The sequence below is a fragment of the Protomyctophum bolini genome, assembly GCF_963924005.1.
Source record: "Protomyctophum bolini genome assembly, chromosome: 13".
Lineage (NCBI taxonomy): Eukaryota > Metazoa > Chordata > Actinopteri > Myctophiformes > Myctophidae > Protomyctophum > Protomyctophum bolini.
In genome coordinates, this window is record NC_137874.1 from 11080162 (window position 1) to 11091181 (window position 11020).

Below are 11020 nucleotides of genomic sequence, written 5' to 3' on the forward strand. Positions count from 1 at the left end.
CTTGAGGGCATCTTAATGTCGGAGCATGCCTACACGTGCGTGCATGCGTGCGTGCGTGTAGGAGTACTTGCTTGGTCAACCAAGACTCTACTGCTTGAGGCCGTCTTAGTGTGGGAGCATGCCTACACATGTGTGTGTGTGTGTGTGTGTGTGTGTGTGTGTGTGTGTTGGGGGGGGGGGGGGGGGGGGGGGGTGGAAGCACACACACACAAACACCCTCTCTAGAACTCGTCGTAGCAGAACAACTAAAACATTTTTCACAACAGCAGAATCAGCATCAACCTCAAGCGGATCTCATGTTCCATGTTAGATTAGAGTTGCGGTATAGTACTTAGTAGGTAAGTAATAAATCTACGCAGTAATAGCCCACAAGCTTAAAAGACCAAAAATACAACACAACAGCATGATCACAAACCTGTCTAACTACTGCACGATCTGTTACCCCCCCCCCTCCACAATCATGGTAAATGGTGCATTTATATAGCACCTTTATCCAAGGCGCTTTACATAGATTGTGCATTACATTCACCCATTCAGACACACACACATTCATACACTGATGGCGGCGGACAACCATGCACGGCACCAATCAACACATCAGGAGCAATTAGGGGTTCAGTGTCTTGCTCAAGGACACTTCGACACTAACTCTGGGGGAGCCCGGGTTCGAACTGGCAACCTTGCAGTTACCATCCCATCCAGCCACTCTACCCCTGAGCCACTGCCGCATGGGGACATTGAAATTCATATTCTACTATTTCGTCACCATAATGTGGACTTATATGCTCTGACATCGTCCATTAAGGGATGTGATTATCACTGGTTTCTTTCAAAACTGGCTTGAAAAAGCATCTAGCAGGAAACGATTAACAGGTTGAATGCCGACAATTTAATGCCGTCTTCCAGGCTAGACTGCCTGTGTTTAAAGTGACTTTTGAACAGCCAGTGCACCGACCGCTGAGTTGCTTGTCATGAAAATCCACTTCAAAACGGTGTAATCGCTTGTTGTAGTGTTGAAAAATATGTTGAGAAATAGTTCCATAGTGTCTATAGTGTCCTGGAGAAGTTTTTGGTGTTCCTTTTGATTTCAAAACCATGTATCTTGCAGATCTGGAAGGACTTCAATTAGCAGGATCAGTGTCTACTGAGGGTATTGCTGGTGGCATCCAAAAAAAAAGCCTTACTAATGTTATACCAACTATAAATGAATGGATTGATTTAATCTATAGTATATTTATTATGGAGAGAATTACATTCAGCTTTAGAGGTCAAGTTGAAGCCTTCACAGATAACTGGTTTAGATGGATTACTCATGTCTCTACCATGCGTAAGACCTGATTTTGTATAAATTCAGTTAAACCTGTTTAGAGAAACAGATGCACCTGTTTGAGGTACTTATGTATTATGATCATCAATAGAGAAGAGAGGCAGATATCTCCCCTTGTGTGTATTGTACGTACATTGTCTTGTTTTGTTTCGGTTGTATGTAGTCAATTGTCAGTCATCTCGTTTACATGTATGTTTGATTAAAATTCAATAAAAAGTAAAAAAAAAAAAATGCCGACCACAACAACAGACCGGACAGGGCAGCCGCGCGCTGCTAGGCAGCTCTCCCATTGTAAACAACGGGGACTCAATTTCCCATAACCCTTTGCACGCCGCAGCGACGGACATTTTTGTCACCAAAACGCGTCTCATATCCCATTCTGTCCCCAGGACTTTTAGCCCGACTGTTTTACTGTTTTAATCAAAAGCATCCAAAAATGTGTTCCCCTTCACTGGCTTCCAGTTGCTGCCCTGCACCCAATTCCAAACACTGCTGATAACTAACAAGGCAATTATGTGAGCAATTGTCAATATTATCACAACTACAACTTGTACTAAATGTACTGCATGGCTGGAGAAAGGCTGATTACCAAGGCAAGAGAAAGAAGTACATGTATATTATTAGGTGCCCAATATCTCATATTGTCCCTTTGACTGAGTGGCTGATGTTTGGTTTTCTACGTGGAAGACCCAGGGTACAGGGTCTTCAGACCCAGATGGTGACACATGTCAGCACTGTTGTTTCCTCTCGCTTCTTGGTAGAAGAAACAGCTGTACATCCCATAATTATATTAATACTGAAATGTATCCAGTCTGAGAACTGCTGAGCACTGCTAGAGCAGCAGTCAATAAAGCCTACAGAATTGTTCACCGGCTAATATATGTTTGCACAAACACAAGCACACATACTATGAACATCCTACGACAAAGCGCAACAACCCAAAACAGTGCATGAGAGAGAGGGAGAGAAAAAAAAGAAACGATCTTGATCTACAAGCCTGTATTGACTATTTTAGGTGCATGCCATTGTACAGCACAAAAATACATAATGGAGCGGTTAGGCACCGCTCAAAAAAGATCTGGGAAAGCATTTTATACTTTGACTATTCAAAAATAGTAGATACACAAGCTCATAGTGCATCACTTGATGCCGCGCTATGAGCCTGTAGATTTGTTTTAATCATGCAAATGTGTGTATTTGTATACAGTATTTAAAGTGTGCATTTTTAACTCAAATCTTTGTTTCTGGGGGTCTCAGCTGGAACTAATTTTGAGATGAGGGTCAGTGGCTAAATACATTTAAATTAAAGGGTCCTTGCCAAGTTGCCATGAAACAGTTTGAGCAGCACTGACTGACATTCAGAAAACTATAGGATTTAGAAGGCATTTGTAAACTCTGCCTCATGTCTCACCGCGTTAACTACGGTCCAGGGCCTATAGCTGGCTCTTCTCACTGCTGCTGACAAGATCCACATCGCTGTCAACAGCCACCATATTACCCACATCATACTCACTCTAACACTCCACACTGTCACATGCAGTCCCAACCATCAGCTGCCCGGGAGAGAGGAGAGGAGAGGAGCAGGAGGGGAGAGGAGAAGTACGTTCAGGTGAGTGACAATCTGACAGGAGGAGGAGTTTGAGAGCAGACTGACACAAGCCGGAGAAAGATGCATAATTTAAGGGGCGAGAGGGCAAAAGGGAAGGAGTGTGAAAGAGAGAGAGAAAGGTGTGGTGTCGGTCAGTATTGCTGCTATATTATTATATCACTACAGAACTGTCTGTACTGTCTGTACCTAATGTTATATCATTGACCTAAATAAATGGCATTATACCATCAACAAGGATAGGATGCAAAATCTATATGTCCCATTATAGACTATACAGTAGATAAAGACAAAATTATTGTCTGCCTGTTTATTTACGGTCCAATAGTCTTAGTATTTTTTAATTCATTGACGTCATGAGGCATATGTGTCGTGCTTGTACAGTACTTGTTGCACCTCAGCAGTGTGCGTTCATTCGCTGGGTGCACGGAACGCACCCGATATTGTCCGATTAATGTTTCGGGGGCCCTTTGAAAAAAAGAAAAGTGAAACACTGACATTTATGCAAATTATCCACCACATAATGGTCAAATGGGAGGGCCATGAACGCTTTCAAGATTTCCAAGTGGGCCCTGATCCAGAAAGGTTGGTAACCTCTGGTCTAGAATGACATGGCTACTGTAGAATTAAGTTTTCCATTCAATCGAACAAAGGGCACCGATTAGAAACAGTAATTAGAGAGTGTACAATGACCATTTGTCCTTGTAATCATAAAATCTCACTCTTAATTTGCATTCATTTTCGAGGGGCCCCTCCTACGCGTGTGCGACTGTGCGTGTGTGTGCGCGGGTGCGTGCGTGCGTGCACCTGTCCCATAATCGATGATTTGATTAGCTGAGGGCTTAAAAAGTGAAGATAAAAAGTGAGGACAGTAAAGTGAGGACGCCAAAAGTGATTTGGCCGAAATGTGATGATGTATGATGATAAGAGCGCCCCTCACTTCACATTATTTTTTTAATTGATGAGTAATGTATGCGTCTTGGCATCTTGGGCTTCTACTGGTGAGTGAAGACCCAAAGAAAAAAAATCCAAAGATGGTGGATTTGTATTCGCTAAAATAGTGTCCTGAAAACAGGTCTGTGGAAATCAATGGGTGACGTCACCCACCCCAACACACCCACACCCACACACCCACACACCCACACACACACACACACACGAGTGGTGATAGAATCTCATTCCATTCCGTCTTCACTGCTTCTGGAGAATCTTTAACGTAGGAGTCAAAAGCTCGCAGGCCTTCCGTTCCATTTGCTTCTCAGTGGTGATGCGGCATGACGGCAAGATGTGGTTTAATAGCTTGCACTATATCCACCATGTTCACCCGACCACAACCGCCCTCACTTTAGCAAATTCGAGCCCATTATCTGAGAGACTTGCCTTATTGTTGTAAATCAATGTCGCATTGGTGACTTTGTGAGTGTCACACGATATGTTTTGGTTTAGAAATAGGGCTTACAGTACATGGTCAATTCATAAAATACGTTTTCCCTTCGCAGAAACGCAGTGGAGTCAAACGTACAATATTTGCATTTGAAATGTAGCAGAGTGTAAGTCATTAGTATCACACACACACACTACAAATACTCAAGGTAAAATACAAATACTCACAAAGGGTACTTCACAGTACAGTACTCAAGTAAATGTACTTGATTACTGTCCACAAATGATCACACACAAGGGAAAAGACCTTTCAAGAGCAAACATGGAGAACAAACATTGTAATGATGTCATGCTAGCCCTAATAGGATCCAGTGACGTGTTATATCTATATACTCTTGGAGTTAAATGCTTCCCGGTGTCATTATAGTGACACGGTTTTCGCCTTCTATAACCATAAACGTCTCAAGACTTTGTGCACGGTAATTTACTGTATGTACAATAATATCATTGGAATTCTTACCGGTACTTCATTGGAAGTACCAGTATATATCTCAAAATGAACGTCCTCTTTGAATTTGATATTCGCTTTATGCCTCCACTGGCAACAGCCGTGGCCAGAGGCTGTAATGTTGTTGAGTTGTTGAGTTCAATATATATGAAAATACACAAGTATCGGCATCAAAATATACTTAGTATGCATTGTGCAGAATGTTCCATTGCACAAGTTCAAAATGTATAAAAAAACACAAATAGTCTAAGCATGCGTAGGGCTGAAGTGGTTAACACAATCTGCATGTTTTGTAATAATCGAGTAGAACTTAGTAAAAGTATTGAAACACTCCAGTAAAGTAAAAAAAAATCCTCAAAAGTGTACTTAAGTTCATCCTTGTGAACATGATATCTCAGGAATGCCATTATAGGGAACAAGTGACAAAATCAAGTCCCACTCTTGACTTTGCTACAACTCACGCTCAATGCCCAGCCTTGTAATGCATTCCTTACTCTTTCCAGCTCTGGCAACTGGACATAGATATCTACATTTATCATTGGAACTCAACAATATTGACTTAACTCAAGCTCACCCACAATAAACATCAATAGGGCTGTAACCATGAGGTCTGGAATTTCTGTCAATTCTTTGAAGGCACAAAGGTCAAAATGCCGTGAAATCAGCTGGGACAGTGTGGGTAGCCACTGTGGCCACACAGGGTATAATCTTTTTTCGAGGAACATAATAATCCACTAATTAAAAGAATAAAGTAATAACAAGCATAAAGTAAATATATGTGCTTTTCCAACATTGCGCCTTGTCTGGGATATCAGTCTGTTTGTGTTTTACATATCATAAATACCATTGTGTGTTTTTCCTTAACAATATGCTAATATGCATTTCCTTTGTAATCAAGTGGAACAGAAATGTTGTTACAAATTAAGGATACTTTCTGCCGGTTCAGCGCCTTCTTGATACAAAACTTGGAACAGAAGTTGGACTTTTCATTTAGCATTAGTGTAACTGCTGGTTGTGTTTAATTTACTCTGGATTAATTAGTTCAGTATGAATGAACAATACACATCTGCCACTGCATAAATACACAGTCAATAATATGGACTGTTATGTACAGTATGCAGTGACAGATGTTTGATTTGATTATGTTCAGGTCCAATTCCCATTGTATCGTTTCGTGTAGCTGCTTCTTCTTTTCTCTCTGGCTTTGTATACGTCCATGTATTTACTTTGCAGCTGGTAATTATTTGCAGAGGTAGTTCTTTTGACCGAACAATGTTCACAACCTTCACCTTAAAATTAGCAAAATATATATATTTTGTTGTGGTTGTACTTGTGTTGCTCTAAGAGGACCTGTTGACTGAAGGTGAGTTTAACCAGTTTATCCGTCTCATCTTGTCCTGTCGATCTCGTCCTTAATCCTTACCTCAAGACATGATCACTATCTATTAACACCTGTTCTCGGTAAACGACCCCAGCTGGCCACATTAGGATGAGAGCATTAACCCTGTAACACCCAGCGTTGTAATAATACAACATATTTTTATTAATTTTAATAAATTAATTACATTTTTATGTGTTCTTTTTTTCACCTAAACGTCATCATTTATGTTCATTGCAATGCCATTGGTCATGACATCGTGCATATAAATACCCGCCACAGAGGCTGAAATTCACACAAATTAAAAATCTCTGGACTCAATTGCAATTTTGAACTATATTTAACCTATGACCTTTGACCCTTTAACCCTGATAAAAGTAAGTAAAATAACTGTAATATATGTTTTTTTTGTGATCATTAAGAATGTCTAGAACATGTTTTATATATTATTGTGAAAGATATCCCCCAAATGTAAATTATTAATTTATTATTATTATTTTAATACTTGTAATAAATGTGAATACAATTTGCATTCAAAAAAAAGTATTTCCTCTGATAAGTCCTATCGTAGTAAAAAGTAGTAGTAGGTTGAAATCTCTTTTTTGCAAGTAGAAATGAATCGGGGTTTTACAGGGTTAAGAGACCTACAGACCCCATTTAATTCCACGGAAACATATTTCCTGGTTAATTTGATCCTGTTCTGATTAGACAAGCGCAAAGGGAGCCATGTTAAAAATAACCCACAGAATCAGTGACAAATGACCTCTTTCGCTAGGCTCCAGCGCCTCATGCACTCTGTTGGAAAGGGACCTATACGCTAGCCAGTGGAGGAGGTTAACTGAGGATATTCCATTCAAGATCCAACACAGATAGCGCTTGGTATAATTTCATTAGAATTAATGAATTGTTCTTGGCTGACTCTAAAAGCTTAACGTTGCGTCTGTATTTTCGTACAATTTACAATTTAGCCATTTAGCAGACGCTCTTAATCCAGAGCGATTTACATTAGGAACTTTATTTAACCTGATGGCCGACACGCAGCCAAAAGCCCAGCATCATTACACTGGGGAGTGTTGCAACAAGAAACTTTTAACAATGCACACTCTGGCTCAACGACAATCGACATCACGTTGTAAAATGCATGATGTAAAAATGTAAATCCATAGTTGTATTGGTAAATGGTGCATTTGTATACAGTATAGCGGCTTTCTCCACAGTAACAATGTGCACATGCATGCATACAGTACACTCACACAGACCGCGGGGGAAACATGCAAGGCCCAAAGTATCTTCAAAAGTACTCAAATATTTAAGTGAAAGTATACTGCAATTTTGAAAAACTCTGTACTGTTGCAGTACAAGTAAAAATTTCACATCTTTTGAAAATAGCAGATCTACAAGCTCACAATGCATTGCGGTGTCACGCATTGTGAGCTTGTACCTTGTACTGTAGATCGCCTATTTTCAAATGGGAAAAATGTATATAGGCTAGGGCTGAATGCTTTGTCATAATAACCAATAGCTACAAAGTAACTCAAAACTAAAGTTTTCAAATAAATGGAGTGGAGTAAAAGTACAATATTTGGATCCGAGATGTAGTGGAGTAGCAGTAAAAGTATTGAACATCGTGAAGTACAAATACCTCCAACTTGTACTTAGAGTAAGTACAGTAGGCCTACTTCAGTAAATGTACTGTACTTAGCTACTTTAAGTTTACGCCACTACTCGCAACACGCTGTCATCTAGTAGATCTGCAATTTTCATAGTATGTTTGCGCCAGAATTCGGACGCTATAGGGTTGATGTCGTCAAGAGTCTTGCTCATGAGCACTTTTGATACACAGCCAGGAGTCGTCGTCGAGGATCGCAACAGCAACCTTCTGATTCAAAGACCACCACTCTACCTTGTGCGCCACTGCCGTTATCATTCTTACTCTATAGTAACAGTTTACACACATGCAGTGCATCTGTGCACGGGAAGGCCTGTCCAGGCAAATAAGTGGTGGATGCACAGGGGAGCTATTATCCTGTTACGGTGGAGGTTACACACAAGGTCTCGTCTCCCTAGGAAAAGTCCCATTTGTCTCATATTGTGGTGGTAATGGCCAGCCTCATTGTTAGTGCTTGCTGTTAGCCCACTGTCATCTCCACAAGGACCAGTTATGTTGCTTTTATTTGGAATACCGAACAACCAGGATATAAATGTATAGGCCTTGTGTGTGTGTGTGTGTGTGTGTGCTGTAATGGGAATTTTAGAATGCCAAATATATGCCTTCCAGTCAGTCTCTTTGCTCACCAATGTGCTCAGTCTAATTCATGCAGCTGTCAATCTAACAGCTGACTTGACTCCTCCACGCTGTCAGCAAAGGGATACTTATTTGTGTTTAGCGCAGATCCGTATATGGATAAGACAAGACTATAAGGACTGTCTGAGAATGGGGTTGAGGAGGCTTGCGCCCGGAGGGGCTGCTGGAACAGGCCTAGGAGGCCTGTTCCTCACTCTCTGTATATGTTGTTACTCTGCCGAATCTTCTTAATACATTCTCAATACTTCACCCTGAAGAACTTTGTCATTCCTTCATCTTTGGAAGATTATTTAATCTACAACAGTGCGTGCGTGCGTGCACTCGCGCAATGACTGTCAGATAATAGTTATTCCATTTGTAACTCAGTGAGTGTACAATAGTGTCCAATTGTCCATTTTGGTTCCATGCGCAATCTCAGAGTTAAATAACTGTACCACTGAGGATTAGACTGTGTACAGTACATGAGTCACGACAATAGTTATGCATATAAAGTAACTCATATCTTAAAGTAGACCCATTTTGGGGCGGGAACCCCTTTTGGTGTTAGCATTATGTTATGCTTTAGCTATTGAAAAATAGCAGATCTACAAGCTCGGTGGCGCGCTACGAGCTTGTAGGTCTGCTACAGACCTACAAGACTGACATAGAAACATAGCTTTCATCAGGATGTAGAAGACATGTTTTAGAATCTGATCTCAGGTCAGAATGGGTTAAGCTTGGAGCTATATAATGATGCATGCATTCAACTGACAGCGGATAAAGTCTTCCTGCGGTCAGCAGTGCACTCAGCAGCACATAGCAACACGTCGCTGTCTGGCAGAAACCTTGCATCTCCGTAGTTCAACTTCCTTCCGTATTCTGCATATGCCCTACTTTATCAACTGTGTCACATGAAAGTAGCAAAACTATCCAATTGCCGAGACACATTTTGAGCTTGTAGATAAGTGTGCCTGCGGGTTTTAAAAATACAAATATGTACTACCTTGGATCCATTGAAAGTTTATTTATTTTTCCTGAAAAGTAGCTAGCTGTTTTGCTCGTACAAGGTCTCCACCCGGCAGCCACGGTACAGCTACAGACCGACCATTAAAGTCCCTCTGGATGCCATGGCAACTGAGGTTTTTCTCATTCTAGCAGGGCGGTGGGTCAATTGGGAGCATAGCCTGGGGAGAAGATAGCAGAGTATCAATGCCAGGGTCCACCACACACTGGCAGGTACAAGGTCAGAGGCCAGCCATGCACATCTGTGTTTGTACTTTGTACTGTATACGGGGGGTTCACACTGGCAGCTAGCTACAAAGCCACCGTCTACCATTAATCTTTGGCTGCTACGAAATCTACCTTTAAGTCACGTGACAAGGTTTTTCACAGCTGTTATCTGTTTGGATAAATTACATGCATTTTGATTGGTTGTTTATACTTCCTGAAATGTATTTAGTGACAATGTCAGCCCATTCTTGAATTAAGCCTGAGGAAGGTCGCAAGACCGAAACGTTGCTCAATAAAATGTCCCTCCTTTCACATGATTATACTCTCTGTCATCATCGCACCTGCTCCAAATTGCCTGCCAGGTGTGCGGAAGTCTTCTCTCTACTGCTACGAAATCTACAAAGCTATACAAAGTGGAGCTGGCTTCAGGTGCAGCTACAGAGCTAGAAAACGACCGTGAGTGTTTTCTTACCGTTCACCCCTCACCTCACGCGCTTCACACAATTCCTGCTTGTAACGATGGGAAACAAATGATTTCCGGCAGGCAGTTCTGTGTTCTTCTTAACTCACGACACTCACAACAAGCTCACGAGAGTGCAGCTTGAAGATGTGCTATTTTTGACGAATGTTCGCCCCCAGAAAGGGAACGCTAGGGTTCAAGTGGTTTAATTATTTAAAGGATAATTCCGGACCAACCCTTTACCTTAATCTGATGTTAACGAGTGGTACAGGTGGAAATGCAAACCGCATCACCGACCGTGTGTGCTGGGTTTACTGCTAAATCATTTATTTTGTGTGTGTGTGTGTGTGTGTGTGTGTGTGTGTGTGTGTGTGTGTGTGTGTGTGTGTGTGTGTGTGTGTGTGTGTGTGTGTGTGTGTGTGTGTGTGTGTGTGTTTTCCCCAATTTTCCAAAGTAGGGCTGTACAATCAATCGAAAAATAATCAAAATCGCATCATCTGCATTGAATATGAATGTGGTGAAACTGCAATTAATTGCAATTGAATTATTGTCTTCTGGCACAATTAACGTAAGACCAACACATTCATCCATCACATACATTTTTTACAAAAGAACTTCGTTACCAAAAAGATAGAGGTAGATTAAAAGTTTTTCTTTTATACCTTTTCTTTTACAATAACTCTGCCCTGCGGCCCAGATGTTTTCTTTTTACTCTGAAGGTGTCTTATCTACATTTTCCATATAACACCCTTGCTATAAAATACATGTACGGCAGCTCTGTGTTGGCAGAAGAATATCACATAACCATGTGTTCCAAACTGCAATAAAAGTAAAACTGTAACAC